We start from the raw sequence: 18,509 nt of genomic DNA, 5'->3' as shown, positions 1-18,509 counted from the left end.
TAACCGGCAGGTGGTTTGAGAAATACTCCACGTTCGATGCGTACATTACAGGACTGTTGTGTAAACTTTCGATGTAACGAAACGAGTAAGATGAATGAATACGTAATCAGCAGGACTGCAAAAAGTGACCTTGCGTAGCTTATAAAATCGCAAACACGCACTGATGACCGTTGACTCAGATTCCTCCTACTAGCTCCTTCTAGTCCATTGATCGTGAGCCAGAGTCGCGTGTATCTCGATTCCCGTTGCGATGTCAGGACGTTTTCACACGATCAAAACGGGAGCTGAACATGACGCAATGCCTTTTCTGGTCATTTCATTGGCCAAAAGTGCAAGTTCGCATGATCGATTACCCATTTCGAAGATATTAGTCCTGGTTACACTCTCAATATTTCTGTCAGTATCTCAATTCTCAATCGTCATCACGCAGTTAACGTAACCCGGAAGTGACGTGACCTTTGGGCGCCACCAGAAAAGTTGAGACCGTGCGTGGTCGCTCAATACCAATTGACCCTCCCTCCCTCCCCGGATAAATGGACCCATGTCCCCCTCCTCCTGAAATTTTTCCAGCCACGATTACGGTACACCTGACTATCTCTGTCAATATATTTAGCGGGCCACGAGAATAATGATAATTAGTAGAATTTCTTCTCTACCGAACAGAATATATACCGTATTTTACCTCTTTAAGGGAACGAATCAACAATATAATTCCCAATTGATGTTATACTCGCAACAAGAATCTATTTTCTCACCAAAATTAGACAGAACTAAACACTGACAAAAGTCTTTATCGTGTATTTCATGCAATTAGCCATGACAGTTACTCGGAGAATAATGTCAATCGGTGCGTTTGAAATCTTATCTCTTCAATTACATTTTGCAAGCTTTTTGAATAACCGTTAACTTGGAAGGGAAAACCAAAATTGAAAAAGATATCATCAAAACTTCGGTGAGTTTATTCTTAAAGAATTCATTCATATGCAACACAATATTCAAGTCATGCGCACCCTGGTGATTACAAAATGCATGCGAATAAACTTGTTTTAATGAGTAATGTTAAACACCGCACGGTTTAAATTTAACCGCGGTCATGATAAGTCTCTGAACGGAATCTAGTGATTCCGTTTAGCAATTAAATGAAGCACTTGAAACGGCAATATTAAAAATACCGTATTTATAAAAAAAATTGTTTGACTGTTGCACGTCCTCTTGATCAATTCAGTCACTGTAGGTGGGTTTTAATACTCTTCAGAATCAATATCATCGAGGAGACTTAATTAAGGACATTCAACCAAACCTCGGTGGAAATAGCATTTAAAGCTTAATAAAGATCATGCGGAGTCGAATGCGTGGTAACTCTGTCACTAATTATACGAATATTGAAAGGATCTGAAATTACGCTGGAGGGAGGGTATTACTTTTCTCCCGGTTACACTTCAAGATTTTCCTTCAAATTGAGAATTATGCAATTTATACGGCTTCAGAGGCAAAATAGTTGCATGTTCGGATCTTACAGAGATTATACGAGCGGCATGAAGTAGAAAGGGTGCATAAGGTATTCTTTATGGGACTGTTGTACATACGCGTTTTTGCGAGACTCTCTCTGGTGATAGATCTAAATATTTGTCTCTGTGACGTTCAAATATTTCATACACTGCACTTTTTTTTTTTGTTTCAAAGGTTTTTGAGTGAATCAATATTCCATAGACACATTAAACAAAGTCAATATTTAGCGCGCGGTGTTTTGCGCCCTCAAGAGTGACTTAAAAATAATCCAACCGTTACCAAATAACCCAACTGTTACCCAAACTAAAGTTCATAGTTTTTACGACCAAAAACTTTGGTTACCTGGACCAAAAGTTTTCCACATGAACCGAAATTATTTCTTTTTTACACTGGGCTGATTTTCATAAGTTTCTGGCCCCCAGTAAGGCAATCTGTAAAATATCCATGTAATCTATTAGCTATCAGCAAAGTCTCAAATTATCGCTCAGATTTAGAGTTTGGGCCGCTTGACGAGGGAGGTTCCCCAATTCCAATAACTCAGGAATCATAACTCCAGAATAATTACGGTCCAAGGTCGGGCGATAAAGCGTCATCGCTCTCTTTCCAGTCGATGAGCGGATTTGCCATGGCAGAAATTATTGTATTACGTCCTTTTTACGTAAGCGCCGTAATAGCGCGTTGAGAACTGATTCGGTAGTAGCGGCTCGCGCGCGGTCGGAGACTCGAGAAGGAAACGAAGAGGAAATCAGGAGCGTGATGCTCCGCGACGTGAGGTCTCTTGCTCTTCAATCATCTATCTTCGTCTTCGGATACTGGTCACTCGCCACTCGCGACCTTTCAATCAGATCATAACAGCCGGTTGCCGAATGGACCTCCAAACATCGAGACATGTTTTATCACCAAAAATGCACTTAGAATATGTTAAACACACAAAATGTACTCGAAATCAATACATCAGAGAGAAATGAGCCTTTATTGTTCCCAATCGATTGTATCAAATTGGAACCAAACATAAAACTTATTTTCATGCTTTCAATGAAAATTGGACGTATCTCTGCCAAACGGAACTATGTGCATTAAGGCATGAGCCCTGAGACCCATAAGAATATGTGCATAACAGGGCTCACGTCATAATGCACATAGTTCCGTTTGATAGAAATACGTCCAATTAGTCGATACCTGTCGAAGAGGTGATAGCAAACTGTGTTCAGTGACGGATCCGGAGGTAGCTTGAAGGGGGAAGGGGGCATTGGGCAATGCAAGGGTAGGTCTGACTCAAGAGGAATTTCGTCCTTAAGAAGGGGGGTTTGCTGGGCCTGGCCGCCTGAAAATCATGAAAAAAGGATTCCTCTCAGTCGACTTTAGAGAAGATTTAGCTTATTTTTGACAAATTTGAGTGTTCAAAACTGATAAACTCAAATTCCGTTAGGTCTGAAATCATAAACGTGAATTTTAATGGGAAAAAAAAAAAAAAAAAAAAAATCACTAAATGGAGCCCGAATTTTTGTGGCCCGTAAATTTTTAGCAATGCAACTTTTACTCTCCCTTTCTCAATTTTATTCATCTTTTTCCCTATCTTATGTTTTCCTTCTATTTTCGGCCGGTGGAACCCGCGGCCCGCTACTGACCATGTTACGCAAGACAATCAGCTGCAGCTAAAAAACTGTTCGAACGTAAATTGCCTCCGGATCCGCCGTAAAACGCATACAAATGTACCTACTCAAAACGAGAACCTTCTCCTTGCTTACGGAAAAACGTCCCCACCTTACGATTCCGTAACCGTAACAATCAGGTGTCACCAGGAGGTTTCGCTCTCGACGCCCTCGATCATAACTGCGATGACGTCAAACTGGAACGTGGTACTTGGACGTGGGCGCGGCAACGGCGGCGTCGCGTCGTCCGCACGCGTCTCGGCTTCCATTCACCGGGCGTCGTCGTCGGTCGTCGTTCATTCATTATGCACCCGTTCATTCATCGGGGTTCACTCTTGTTTTGCATCCATTTAACCTCCATCTCGGGTGCCCTCCGCCCCAAGATGGAGACGCCGCATGACGTGACGTGACGCCGCCTCAGATTAAAAACCGATTCCGCACATTCAAATTCAATTCCCGGTCCCCGCCGCACAGTGGATCGAGTCAATAGGAGAGGTCGGACAAAATTTGGAAACTTTAAACGCTTATAACTCCTTTTGTACAGAATTTTGAGGTTCTAAAATTGGCTCCTTTGGTTTCCTCATAAAATTTTCTTCAAGAGGCACCCCTTAAAATTTAAAATGTGATGAAATAAACATGAAAATTTGCAGTTTTAGTCAACATTTTCATGTCCGACGTCTCTAATTGACTCGATCCACTGTGCGCCGATGCGGTGCTCTGATGACATGGATCGGCGCGTCCTTCGCCGCGCTTCCCGCTGTCGATGCCGGCCCATCTCCATTCCACCGTCAACAACCATCTGTGGATCTGTTTTTTTAAAATCGAGGTCCCTGGAGCCGAATTTTATTGGTCCTTCCATCGTACTCAAATATACTTTTGCCGACTTCACACGCTGAAAATGGAGATCACCGATGCACCGTTGAGTGGTGCCCTGAAAAGTGGGCCACAACATGCAATTTTCAGCGATCAACGAGATCGGGACTAATCAGCCATCATTTCACTTCTGTCCATAAAATGACGGCCTGAGTTTTCATTTAGATTTATGTAAACAATCGATTTTTGATGAGACAGCTTGCCTCACCTAAAAAGGCCTGGATACACGCTAAAATTTCCATCAATTTCCGATCAAATGGCAACTGGTGCGCACCATCTACCATCAAATTTTTGCGGCCTGCAAAAATTAGATGGTAGATAAAGGAACTGTGGGTCTCATCCTTCGTCTTATTTCCACGCAACCCTGCTTACTTCATGCTTATTTCAATTAACACACTGTTTTAATTAATTTTATTTCTAACTCCCGACCGCCATTTTTGTCATCATTTCGATCGGAAATTGACGGAAATTCGAGCGTGTATCCAGGCCTTTAGTGGATTTAAATAGAGGATTAACAGTGTTGCCAACTGCTTTCAAGACTTGACACTGCCCCTGGATCATAATCAGAGAAGAGATAGAAAAGTACATTTGCTGCAGGGATGATTTTTAAGAGAATTGAGATTAATCGTGGCTCTTTTTCTTCTTTTTTCTTCGAATCCAGTGTTAGAATTTCTATAGTGAGAAAAATAAAAGAAACCCGAGAAATTTTGAAGCCCCGCGCGAGTGCGTACTTTTTGTGCCCCTCACGACGACGGTTCTATTACGGGTGTGTGTGTGTGTGTTCATTGATGATTCCACACGAGGGGAAAAAACATTTTTTTGGGGGTGTGTCCTTGGCCGTTTGATAGCCGCAAGCTCTGATAGGGGCACCGGCACCCTCCCTCAAAGCTCGGCGGCCGTATTTCGGGCCATTGTCCACGGCGATTAGCGGTCGGGAAATGTCTGCATTGTTTAAACTCACTGGCTTGCGCTTCGGTTCAAATTGATTCCGCGTCACTGTTCTCCGGAGTGGCGCCGATTCCCCATCCCGAGGGATCCTCCTTCCGAATCATTTCGCATGACGACCGCTCGACTTCTGAAAGTTGGCAACGTAGTATTTCCTCCTCGGTGAGCTTTTGGGAAACATAAATTGACATTTTCACCGCAAACTGACCGTGCTCTCCTGTCCTCTTCACGGTTCCCTCCTTCACGCGACCCTGCCTTTTTTCTGCCTTCGGCACTACTTCAGAGGTGATAGGTCAAAATGTCCAAAAAAAAAAAATATCCAAAAGTCAAAATGTCCAAACCCTGAATGCTCAAAAATCTAAAATAGGCCAAATGTCCAGTTATCAGTAATGCCCAGCAGACAAATAAGTCCAAAAGTAGGCAAATGTCCAAATGTGAGATTAGGCATTGGTTGAGTTGTCATTGGAGTTTCGGGTGCAGGTTTGCAAGCTGTTTGTGAATGCAGCCATAGAAACAGATGCGTCGGATAATGGAGAGATGCAGGTTAGGGAAAAATGGTGAGAAAATTTTTCATGAGAGCAGGCAAATTCTTACTTTTAAAAATGCATTAATGATTTATTTTCCAAATTTTAAGTAATATTGACAAACATAACAAACATGGCTAATATTACCCCGCTTCATAAAAAGCAAAAAAAAGAGAAGTTATTCTTGTCCATAACAACAAACAGTTAGTACCTATATAATTACTCTTTCCATATTTGGACATTCGCCTACTTTTGGACTTATTTGTCTGCTGGACATTACTGATATTTGGCCTTTTTAAATTTTTAGGCATTCAGGGTTTGGGCATTTTGACTTTTGGACATTTTTTCTTGGACATTTTGACCTATTACCCGCCAATTCTCCATCCCGAGGGATCTTCCTTCCGAATCATTTCGTATGACGAGCGCTCGACTTCTGAGAGTTGGCAACGTGGTATTTCCTCTTCGGTGAGCTTTTGGGAAACATAACAGTGGCGTGGCGTGAATTGCGATGTATCGATTGTCATGCCATTTGAACCTATGGTAAAGAATCGATTATTAAGGTGTTCGCCGCGAACACCCTGTTTCATCGATCTTTTTCCATAGGTTTAAATGTTACAACAATCGATATATCGCAAAGCACGCCACACCACTGAAACATAAATTGAAATTTTCACCGCAAACTGACCGTGCTCTCCTGTCCTCTTCACGGTTCCCTCCTACCCACGACCCTGCCTTTTTTCTGCCCTCGGGACTCGCGGTGTTTGTATCTTTACCGAGCTTGTCATTTGGAGAGAACGTTTCTGTCACTATGTTGTCTCCAAATTCTAGGTGGCGGTAGCCACCCAGGCCCAATCCTAAAAAACTCCCCCTAAAAATTTAAAAAAAAAAAAAAAAAAAAAAAAAAAAAATCTGACAACGACGGGTGGCTGCTGCCTAACTAGATATACAGGAAACATCTCAATCGGGCTTTTCTGCGCGGTTTGCGGCCCATTTAGCTCTCCTGCTAATTATGTCGTAAAGTAAAGCCCAAAAACCCTATAATATTTGGGTAGAGTATGCTCAGCTCTACATGTAATGCCCACCCTTTTTAAATTTAGTTAAATATTAAAAAAGTTATTAAGCTTTAACGACAAATTTTGGACTCACAAAACCGGCTATGAAAAAGACCGCGAAACGCTCGCCCGCCCGGGATTTAGTTTAACGACCTACAGGTATAACCGTAGAAAAAAACCCTATACAACTATAGATATTCTGAATCAGCGTTTAATGAACTACAAATGCATTTTTTTATGTTTGATATTGTGGAGATATAAGCTAGAACGACCTATAATTAGGTCATTTATTGATGTTTTCAAATCGATCTGTCGTCACGGCTGCGGAGGTAAGGGCGGCATAAAACCCATTAAACTAGGTATAATTTTAATCTGTAGACTCCGAGGATTCCACTTCCGAAAAGTTTGCAGACTTATATTGTCGTAGAAAAGAGAATTAATCGAAAGAAGTAGGGTCCCTAATTCTTCAAAAAAATTTGAATTTGAAAACAACTCGTAGAACCGCGCGATGGATGGTGAGCGCCGACTCCAGAAGCTAAATTTCAGGTTACATTTCTGCTGTTATGACTTAAAATATTTTAAATTTTAACATTAAGAATAAGATAGATTAATCGATGCGTGTTTCTATTTTATCAAAGCCGAAGATAACTGGATCCATTTCTATATAATCCTTTTATGATTCCCGCACCCTTGATAAATTTAGTTGCCACAGTAAGTACTCGGATCAACCTGCCATTTCTTCCCAGCGGCCCTGATCTAGTGATCTTTTCAAGTAATTGTTCATGAATGATTGATGATATCCCACTACAGTGAGTCCGAGATACTATTTCTCGTTAATAAGATTCAGCAACTTTTCACCAGAAAATCATCCTTTCCCTCAATACGATGATGTGTGTCTGGGATCTCAATCGGTGGGAATGAATCTGCGTTTCCACTTTCTACTAAAATTTTGCTAGCAGCCAGGCAGCCTACCTCCTCCGGAGTTGATGTGTGTTTTCTCAGTGTATCATGCAACTGGTGCCTAAAGCCTGTATGTTTTCATAGACTTGTGATGCTTTATATTGGAAAATTGGTTAACGCATTCACCGCCAGTCTTGGTTATGTGTCTACTTAAAGAAGCTACGCAGCACTGAATGAAACCGCTTCAATGAAATCAACTCAATGTCACAACATCCAAGATACTTGACTTCAAGCATTAGCTGTTAATTTGATTATTATCAAGTCTCCTTGATTCTGGGTCAGAAGTTGATTGAATCATCAAAGCCTGTGTTCGGATAAAATTCTTCAAATCAAGGTCTTTCATATTGACCTGCACAGAAGGTATGTATCTATATGCTACTATTTCATTGGTTTGATAAAATTGAAATGCTATAACTAATGCAGGATATCCTTGATGATAACCTCTCTATACATCGGCTAAAATTTGCAGTACCTGGAGACGTAAACTTGCCGTCACTGCTTACCACATATAGGAGATAATACAGAGCAGCTGTTCGATATAATACATCAGTGCCGCCTGACCTCTAGATTATCTGAGTCCTCGCCTGACAAATTTACCCACTATGAGAGTGCGACAGAAAATTAGCTGGTTCATTTAGCACGGAAAATGGATACAGGAATTAATTCTCTGGCACACCCTGAAAGTGAGTTAAAACTCATTAGATGTGGACTTTGGGTAGCCAGAACTGGCAGAATAATGAAAGCTATCGATTGAGACTGAGGCGACTAAAAATATTAGTTGTGATAAATATTTTGGGCTGCAACAGTATATCAACAGAGCATCTTCTTTGACGGAAAGTGGGCATTGAATGCCCGAGTTGAGAAATCTCTCATAAATACCTGCTTACTTTACCTGCCACTGTATTGATGTGAGAGTTACCTTAATCGGATGGTTGCAGAATCTCCCTGGCAATTCCCAGCATAGATATGATGGTGCTCCACATAATTAACTTACCGGCAGAATCATTCGCTCGATAGAATCGTATGAGAGGGATCACATAGCATAGGATATAAAATTAAGCCTTGAATATAGGTGATGTTTATACTTTAACCTCTGGTTCTCGGTCTACGGTACGAAAGGGACGGACTAATACAGAAGAACCATACATGACAAGTGGCTCCTAAGTTGTCATTTATTTGAGTCCTTAGCTGAAAAGTTCATGCCTGAAGGTGTGACAGAAAATGGACTGTTTTTTTCCATCCTTGAAAGTAAAACAAAGAATCAAAATTGTACTCTCCGTTTTACCCTTATAGTGCGTTGAAACTCAATCGCAGCCGACTCTGCATGACCAGAATTGGCAGATACAGACTCATAAAAATGAAATGTTATTGAAAGGAAAACCAAAAATTAAAGTGGTATTCTCTGTTGTACCCTGATAACGCACTGAAACTCAATCGCTGTTGACTCTGTATGACCAGCATTGGCAGATAAAGGCTCCTGAAAATGAAATGTTATCAAACTGTTTCATTACAGTTCAGAAGATTCATGCTATTGAGATCGAAATTTCAGTTGTGGTAACTGTAATTTTTGCTTGCGGAAGCATCAACTTTTACTGTTTATCTTTTCCAATGACGAGTGAACTGGTCACATTTCTCAAGATACAGAATGCCATAGCTTTAGAGACATCTCTCATAAAACTAAAAATATTGATAAATACTTACTTTGCTTACTGTCTTTATGAGACGGTATCACGCGTTTGCAATGTTATTACTGATGATGAAATTGGAGCTCGGAGAAATTGCGATTCGAATGGTCAAAGGACCTGGCAGGCATAACTAGGTATAAGCAGCGTAAATGATAGAGGTCCTGCACTGAGCTGCAGAATTTAGCTTGCATTCTATCATTAGTTCCAAGAATCCAAAAAAAAAATGTTGGATAATGTAAGACATAAAAGGTATCCCTTAACACAGGTGATGCCTCTAATGTAAATCCTGGTTTTGTGCCTACTGTACACAGGAGATGGAACATTACATAGAAGTCCTATATTAAGAGCAGCTCTGAAGTTGTTGATTATCAGGGTTCTTGCCTGACACATTCACCCACTTTGAAGGTGTGACAGTAAATAGACTGGTTAATTTTATCATTGAAAATAAACCCATTATTAGTTAAACTGGCACTCTCCCTTTCACCCTGTTGCGCGTTTAAAGTCAATGTGTCTTTGTGGACTCTAGTTGACCAGAATGGCCAAATGGAGAATCATAATGATGAAAGCTATAAAAGGATTTCATTGCAGCAGGCCGATTATTGAAAGTTTGAAGCAGTCTGATAAGAGATCGAAATGCGATATATTGCACGGTTAAGATAGGGCTGTCTTGCCTTGTCGTACTGACATAGTTTCAATAATCAGCATGCAGTTGAGAAAATTTATGTCATCACAACTAAAGTTTATTGTATACCATCTCCTTATGAACGGAAAGATTTAACGCAAGTACCAAGATGATTTCATATGATGTCTGGATAGGAATGCACATAGTAAACAAGTAAGTAGCAACTTTTCGTTTCAGGCACATTGTGCCCAAGCATTGTGCCCTCAGTAATCAGAGAATCATAAAAGAAAACTCACTCACAACGAAAAAGGTACCTAGAGAGAGAAGGAATCATGCAAAATCAAGAATGGTCACATTTGGAAGTATTATTCCTCGGGGCAGCATAAAATTGAAAATGTTTCGTGCGTACAATGAGAAAACCATTCAAGAAGTTATATTGTTATTAATTTCAGAAATAATATGACATAGAAAAAGAGACAGGAGCCAGGAGAAATTGAAATTGCAATGCTATTTTGCTCAAACCCGATTCAAAATTTCCAAACGAAACAATAACATAATTATCATAACCTCTCTATGCACTATCTATGGCTTAGACTGCGCATTAGGAAATTTCGGCGAGACTAGAGTCCCTTCAGGCGGGACGATAGGCAACTCAGCAACACCCAGCAAGTCCGAGACCGAGACAATGGAAATGCCTGTCATGCCAGTGCCGTTGCCTGATACGGGTACTTTTCGTTCGTATATCCGGATGTATCCACTAAGCGGAAGGCGCGTCTTTACCCTGATTTACCCCGCTAGCTGTCTTACCTACCGCGCGACCTAGATTGCGTTATAAGTCAATGCGCTTTACTGTAGTTTCTATCGTTCGTAGCCAATGAGAATTAGGCATTACGTCAAGTGACCCAACTTTGTCACGATTTCAATACTGACCTGCGGTTTTTTTTCTGTGACGTACAGGGTGTGCCAAAAATATGGATCCTTCCTTACTGATGTCTCGAGAACGATTACAGATTATTGACATGCGGTTTGAACGAAATTCCTTAAAAAAAGGTGGGCCGCTTTCGAGGGGGGGGGGGGGGGGGGGTCGTTTCCTCTCTGCCTCGCGCCCGCGGGAACAACTTTTAAATTTAAAATGGGAACTCTCTTTGCCTGATACTTCGTAGAAGTCATACCAAAAATACGTGATATCCTTCCAAAAAAACAAAAATATGATTTTTGTACAAAATTTCGGCCCAATCCAAAAAATGTCACTAATTACCAAAAACAAAAAAAAAAACAAAAAAAAACCAGGCACCCAAAAAATATGATGGCAGTACCGTTTGGATTCATCATATAAAAGGAAATGATATCAAAACGGCCCAATTTTCTCTTTCATGCCCATGCAATATACCAAACACCCCAACTTTTTTCACAAAAAAAAAAAAAAAATAAATAAATAAATACCTATAAGGTATGATGACCTGAACACGTTTATTGGATCCATCGCTTTAAAGGAGTATGATATCAAATCGGCCCAACTTCTCTGAAATATGCCCATCTCGGATCAATAATTTTTTTGAGACCTTCCGACTCATCGCTGAGGAGACACTGATCATTACTTGACCCTTAGTATATGTCCTTGTTTAGATGTCAAAGAGTTCCTTATGAGAACTGTAATGAATTTTTTTTCTTTGAAGAGATAAAATCAAAAAATCGTCATAAAATTGAAAAAAAAATTCGAAGAAAAAAAAAGGAATGGGCCGGCCGGCACGTACAAAAAAAAGGGGGGAAATGTAGATACATTGGTATGCCCCAACATTTTGGCATGGGTGACCGACCCGGTCTTGCCAACATCCATGAAGTTGCTAAGAAAGAAGCATTGTAAGTAGGAGGCACATAATATTCGCAATAATACGCCAAGGTTCAGTAGTTTGTAAGGCCTTCTATCAGAAACAAACAAAGAATATGGCATTGCTTGAAAGTTGTTAAGTTGTTCACTCATGTGTGAATATCTTTCAGTCTATCTTTCAATGACGATTTCAAGAAGGACTGATCCTCCTTTTGACGATGATACTTGTTCATGTATATGTGAAAGAGAGACGATAATCACCCTATATTATCTACCACTTGTATGTACGGCCGGCCGGCCCATTCCTTTTTTTTTCTTCGAATTTTTTTTTCAATTTTATGACGATTTTTTGATTTTATCTCTTCAAAGAAAAAAAATTCATTACAGTTCTCATAAGGAACTCTTTGACATCTAAACAAGGACATATACTAAGGGTCAAGTAATGATCAGTGTCTCCTCAGCGATGAGTCGGAAGGTCTCAAAAAAATTATTGATCCGAGATGGGCATATTTCAGAGAAGTTGGGCCGATTTGATATCATACTCCTTTAAAGCGATGGATCCAATAAACGTGTTCAGGTCATCATACCTTATAGGTATTTATTTATTTATTTTTTTTTTTTTTGTGAAAAAAGTTGGGGTGTTTGGTATATTGCATGGGCATGAAAGAGAAAATTGGGCCGTTTTGATATCATTTCCTTTTATATGATGAATCCAAACGGTACTGCCATCATATTTTTTGGGTGCCTGGTTTTTTTTTTGTTTTTTTTTTGTTTTTGGTAATTAGTGACATTTTTTGGATTGGGCCGAAATTTTGTACAAAAATCATATTTTTGTTTTTTTATTGTTTCTTTCAACCACCCCTTCTTCATCTTTTTCTTTCCTTCACGAGTCACGAGCCTCCTTTAATCCTAGAAATAAAAAAAAAATCTTAAGAAGGCTGCTCCTAGCATCATGCATATAAGCTCTCTACCTCTCCAATTTTTCCTTTTTTCAGAATTCTTCTGAAGTTTACTTGATCTAATTCCGTGAGTTTTGCGGATATCGACGCGAAATAACCCCTAGATCAGCCGTCTTCTCCGAGTTTTGAATTAACATTTAGGTTTTCACTACAGGTGATGAAACCGTGAGTTCTTCCTGTTGGCACTTAAAATTTACATTGTTTTCAATAGTTCGCTCAGACGATCTACTGAGCTAATTTGAGAATTTTTATGGCTATTAGAGAGTAAAAACCTCTAGACGAGCCCGCTTTCTTTAAATTTCTGGAATATGATCGAAAATGCTTCTTCCGGGGGATGGGCTGCGTAGCGACCAGAGAGCGTACACAAGCAATGATCGCAAGCACGTTTCCCAGAAGCTTTACGGAACATTACTCCACGTCAGGGAGCGGAGAGAAGCAAATGAAGGGATTGTATCCAATAATGTAGATTCGCTGCTATTTTTGTCGTTCACTGCCCTCGGAAATGCGAAGACGACCCCAGAATATTCGCGTGCGAGACAGACTGCAGACTGTTGAGAGGGTATTCCTGCTCTCTGAGGGGGGAGGGGGGGGGGGGGTTGTGGGGCTCTGACTCGAGGACGATCTATTTGCACCGAGGACTGCATCGCTCAAGTCGCGAGCGAGGCTCGAGACGACGGCGACGCGACGCCGAGCGAAGGGGAGGGTCAGTGACATCGCTTCTGGTGAGGTGGCTGCGATGGAATGGAAGTACGACTTAGCGCACTGTAAGTGTATTCGTCGTTGCCGACGTATGCTGCGTAGAAAAAATTAAAAAAAATTGAAAAAAATAATGATACAGTAACAGCTTTGGGAACTGTTCGCGAGTCACCTGAAATAACCCTCTCCGACACTCCACCCTGGTAGCAATTTCTGCTAGAACTTTAAACAGACAACTCTTAAAAAAGTATATCAATACTCGTACTTATGCTTTAGAGATTTTTTAATATGTTTTAAAGTGAAATTTAACTTTAAAAAAGTTGAAAAACTCTTAAATATCTACTGAAGTTTCCTAACATTTTCAAATGCTGTAAAACACCTAATGATAATTTGTTCAAAGACTTTTTGAGAGGAGTTTACTAGGCAAATGTGGGAAAAAAAGTTTACGCCTTCAACAGTTCTGTTAAAAGTTTTTGATATGCTCTTCATGGCGGGCTCATTGTTACTAGAGTAAAGTTTCGTTTTTCACTCTACAATACAGGTTTACCTGGTCAAATTCCATGTTTTTTGGCCATTGAACAAGAATAATCTCATATTAAAAGCCATCTGTCCTTAAATTTTCGAATTTCAACCCAGCTTTGCTATTGCCACGATTCACTGAAGACGCGTAGTGCCCATTAGGGGTTGAACTTCGTAACGGTCAGGGGAGGTTCCTTGTAGCTCCTCGCTCTTCTCATGCAGCTTTTAAAGCCTCAGATCTCATCAAAGAGACCTAAAATAGGCTGGAAATTTCCCACTGTAATGCGCATTTTGGGTAAATATGAGCACGAAATCCTTATTACTTAATCTTGTAATGAAATATACAATTTTTGGATTGATTTCAACCTTAAAAAATCTCCCACACCTCTTGTTGGCAACAAGGCTACGCGAAACGGATGCGACGCTGCGCGTACAGTAGCTGCGTTCTCTAGCGTTTCATTGTCAGTGTGAAATTGAGTAATCTGAACTGGGATGAGTTCTATCAGGACACCATTGCCGACTCTTTAAAAAAATCTACCAGAATTCATTTTAAAGCTAGGACCACACATCCCCCAGTTTGCAACGCTGTTCAGAACTGGGAGCATCACAAATGTTAAGAGCCTCAGAGTTATGATTGCCTTCAGAATAGTTAAGCAGCGCGTCAAACCGCGCACGATCCCCCTCCGGTCCTAAATGGAAGACAATCCTTCGTTCCTCTCACGAAAGAACGTAAGTACATTTCCATGTTGCCAGATTTTTCCGCGCAAAGTGCGTTGAATTTGAATCGGTGGAGAATTTCGACAGTTTTTCACTGAAATTTTCACTAATTTTTCCTCTGATCTTACGCAAAAATTAAACACATTTTCGACGAGCATTATGTGGTTTTATTCTCGTAGAAAATTGAATTTTTGGTGTCAATTTTGCAACCTTGGAATGGAGTTACGTTCCTTCGTGCGGGAAACGACGAATCGTTTATCACGTCGACGAGACAACGCTGGATTTGATTAGATTCAGCAGGGCCCGAAACGAATGGGAAAATTCGAATTGAAATTTGCGCGGGCCTGATAAGGGGGGGGGGGGGGCTCCTGATTTAGTGCTCGTCATGGAGGGCTAATGGCGCCCGACGAATAGGAATAATGCACCCTTGGAAATGAGTCGAGCAAGTCAATCAAACACAGCGGGATACGAGGCATCCAATTTGAGCGGTTTTTTGACCGCTTTAAGGGCCCCTTCGTTTTCGGACACACGCGCGCGCAGCTTTCGTAGACCGGGCTGGACTAGCTGTAAATTAAAGTTGTCTCAGCGGGAGTTGCATTCTGTTTTTTTTTTACAGTTTCCATCCGCGATGTCACTGTCGTTTCTGAAGTTTTTTGAGCCTCCAGTGTTGGTAATGGGTGGCATGGCCCTTCGGGACTAGCTCATTGGACGAAAAGCTTTAGTTTTACCACTTTCATAGGTTTTATAGTTTCTGATTAAGGTTACGAATTGATTTATTCAGAGGCCAGGAAGAGCAAGCAATCATTTTTCTAAATTTTTTTCAGCATCGTGGGAAATGAGTTTTGACTGTAGATACTGCCCAATGACCCATAAAACCCAAATCCCCTCTCATCCTCCTCTCTCGTTCTCTTAGAATTTTAGCTATAAATTCTTTAATTTAAACACGGAAACATTTTGGGTCTCTTGTTTATTACCTTCTCCATGTTTACGAACTATTTTTTCAAAATGTTCTCTTTAGATCGCCTGTATTTTTGTGTGCACGTATCGCTAAAATTCTCAGCTGAAAAGGTCGTCATGACATGCAATGGGTTAGCATCGCGAATGATGCAATGAATGAAGAATGATATGATACTGAATGATGATATGATGTCCGTGTCTAAGAAGTGCCAGACTCATAATCCCTTTTACCTGGTGCAAAATCGATTTTGGCGTTTCGTGAGAGAGATTTAAGGGGCACCCTAAAGCTGATAGAGGGACCCGGAGGCGGATCCACACAATTGTTTATACGTGTTAGCATTAGTTACTTTAGTTCTTACTTTCTCTCCTTATATTTACTAAAAATTAAAATAATATTGAAGGAAGAGTAACCACCTACGGTTCATTAAAAACACCCAAGGGGCTATGGAGCAGGGCCGGATTTACCTACTTGCCACCCATGGGCCGCCTCTATTTTGCCGCCCCCTTCTAATTCGTTTTGAAACATCAATAAAAACCATTGAACGTGGAGGGAGCGTGCTGTTTACTCGTGTTGGACACATTTTTTGCGAAAGCCCTGTCAACACTACTAGCAAAATTTAAGTTCCGTAAACTTATCCCTGTGTGAACAAGGCCTTCCATTTATAGGAAATGAACGTAAAAACTATACAAGAACAAACATAAATATGGTTTAATATTTTTAACTTTCGCCGCCGCCGCGCTGACCGCGACGTGATTAGCGCAATGCGAGAGGTATTCCTTCAGTCTTGTAGGCGCTATGCGTTTCACGCTGACCGCACTGTTTTTGACGCAATGCGTGAAGTATTCATGCAGCCTTGTAGGCGCTATGCGTTTCACGTCGACCGCTGCTGACCGTACTGTGTTTGACGCAATGCGTGAAGTATCCATGCGGTCTTGTAGGTGCTAATATGTGTTACAAGCCGATCGCCGCGCTGAGGGCTTCCTCCTTTTCATCTCAAGTCCTCGTCATCATTGCTCTCTGCGCCCCGCCACTCCATGCCAAGTTGCGTGTTTGGTTTCTCTCTTAACCCGACTAATTAAAGGTGCTGTCCCTTGCATCACCGAAAGACGACAAAATTAGAAATTACTATGCTCTCATGAAATGAGAGCTTTTGCCGCCTTTTCTCATTTGTAATTTTTTCTCTGAATCCGATTTTCTTTTTATATCTACATTAAAAAAATTGCAAAATTTGCCGCAATGGGCCCATGTGGGCCCCTCCTTAAATCCGGCCCTGCTATGGAGTGAGGCTTGGGCGGTTGAGTGTTCTTGGTTTTACGTTTACGCTGTCCCATCTCCTTGTCCCAATTTTGTATGTGTTCTTATCGAACATATTTTTATCAACCCCACACTTCATACCGCAAATGGGCCTCTTTTCAAAAGCCTTAATGTAGAGCCACACAATTGGTTAGTGCTTAACTGCAAGATGCAATTGTTACTCATTCATCAATACTGTTCTCAAAGTGCGTTTAAAGAAGGGGTAGTTAAATAGTCCAACCCCTACAAACTACCAAATTCGGAGCCAATGTCGCGACGCCAAGCTCGGAGCCCTCAAAACAGCCCCTATCTACCCATGACCGGCCGACAAAAAAGGGTCGGTTTTTTGCCCGAAACTGACCCATTTAACAGGCGATCGGCCGGGGCAACGGGGGGGATGGCCGGGTCAGGTCGGGGCCGGGGGCACGGCGTGCCCTGCGCGACGCAGCGTTTCGGCGGCGGTGCGCAGGCGCGGCGGCGCGCGTCGCGACGCCGAGAAGAGGACACTTCAGTGTTCCTGCCTCGTCTCGCGGCTCCTCGACGCGTCCTGCTCTGTGTCCTGTGTCCGTGTCCGTGTTTGTGGGGTGTCCGTCATGTGCTCGGGTGCGGGGGTTGAGTTGTCCTGTTGAGTGATGCCGCTCCGGGGGTGCCTTCTCCGATCCAAGCGTTGACGGCGGGGCCTAGGCACGTGCTGCTTGGCGTCGTCAGGGCTCCAGACAGACAGGTGAGTTCCGCTAATAGAAGAGGAGGAAGCAAGTGAGAGAAATTTTTTTTTAAAACAAGTGTTTTACCTACTTTTGGACTGAGTTTATCAGAGAGGAACCGACCCATATTTTCGAAAAAATTGAGTTGAGAATCTTTTAAGTTCCACTAGCCGTAAATTTTCTCCTGCAAAAAAACTGAAAGTCTAACAACGAAAATTCTTTTGTGAAAAGAATGGTTTATTTTTTACATAACTTACTGTGGGTTGGGTCCTTTCTGATGAACCCTGTCCATTTTTAACGAGACAATAGGCAAATATCTGCGATCGAATATGATAGATGAAACGGAGATAGCTTTGATTTAATCCCTTGACAGCCAGTTCGTATCCATCTCCAATCTGTCCATAGACTTCTCGCCGTAAATTCAGCAATGACTCGTTTATACTGAAACAGAAATTATACATTTTGATGCAGTGATATGCTTGTGGTTGCGACGATATCCTCCCAATAGCAAAAACTGGAATCCTTGCGGCTTTTACCGTGGTTAAGGTGAAGGCTACCATGCGTCTGTTTATCTTCACGCAGTAGTATCTTTTTCAAAAATGATATGACATTTTGTGGAATTTACCACGTTTTTTTTTGGGGGGGGGAGGGGGTGGAGAGTTCCCATATTTTTTCCGGTTTTGCAACCGTTGCCTAAAAAGCAAGGAACAACAATTATCTGACATCGATCAATGTCAGCTGTTCCGTTTGCTAAGTTGATATATTTATATGTGTTGACGACATCTCATTTAAAAAAGCATATGATATCCGATCTCGAAATTTCGTCTTTTGGATGGAGAGAAATTGTTTGGAGTCAGGAAAAGGACGGGGACCCTGAAGTAGAAACTTGAATTGTTCTGTGCAGCTAAGAAATTGATCGGGGATCAGAAAAATCTATCTTAGTTTCAGATACAAAACACTCTCGTATCCATATCTCAAAAGCAGCGGGTTAAAATTTGAAGCATTGATTTTCC

The 18,509-nt window shown here is 41.4% G+C and overlaps 1 protein-coding gene across 3 annotated transcripts in view; it reads left to right on the top strand.

Moving 5' to 3' along the window:
* The window catches only part of LOC109043025 (uncharacterized), a 90,532-nt gene that overhangs the window by 18,421 nt on the left and 53,602 nt on the right, over positions 1-18,509 (top strand). Inside the window, exon 1 of one of the 3 annotated variants that reach the window (XM_019060047.2) lies at positions 17,271-17,516. The exons of the other annotated variants lie outside the window; for them this stretch is intronic. The gene's annotated coding sequence lies outside the window, so the exon portion shown is untranslated. Of the gene's footprint in view, positions 1-17,270; positions 17,517-18,509 lie in introns of those variants that run through there. 3 annotated transcript variants of the gene reach the window in all.

The sequence above is a fragment of the Bemisia tabaci genome, unplaced genomic scaffold (assembly GCF_918797505.1).
Source record: "Bemisia tabaci unplaced genomic scaffold, PGI_BMITA_v3".
Classification (NCBI taxonomy): domain Eukaryota; kingdom Metazoa; phylum Arthropoda; class Insecta; order Hemiptera; family Aleyrodidae; genus Bemisia; species Bemisia tabaci.
Note: the sequence above shows the minus strand (reverse complement) of the source record. Positions and strands in the feature narration are given on the sequence as shown.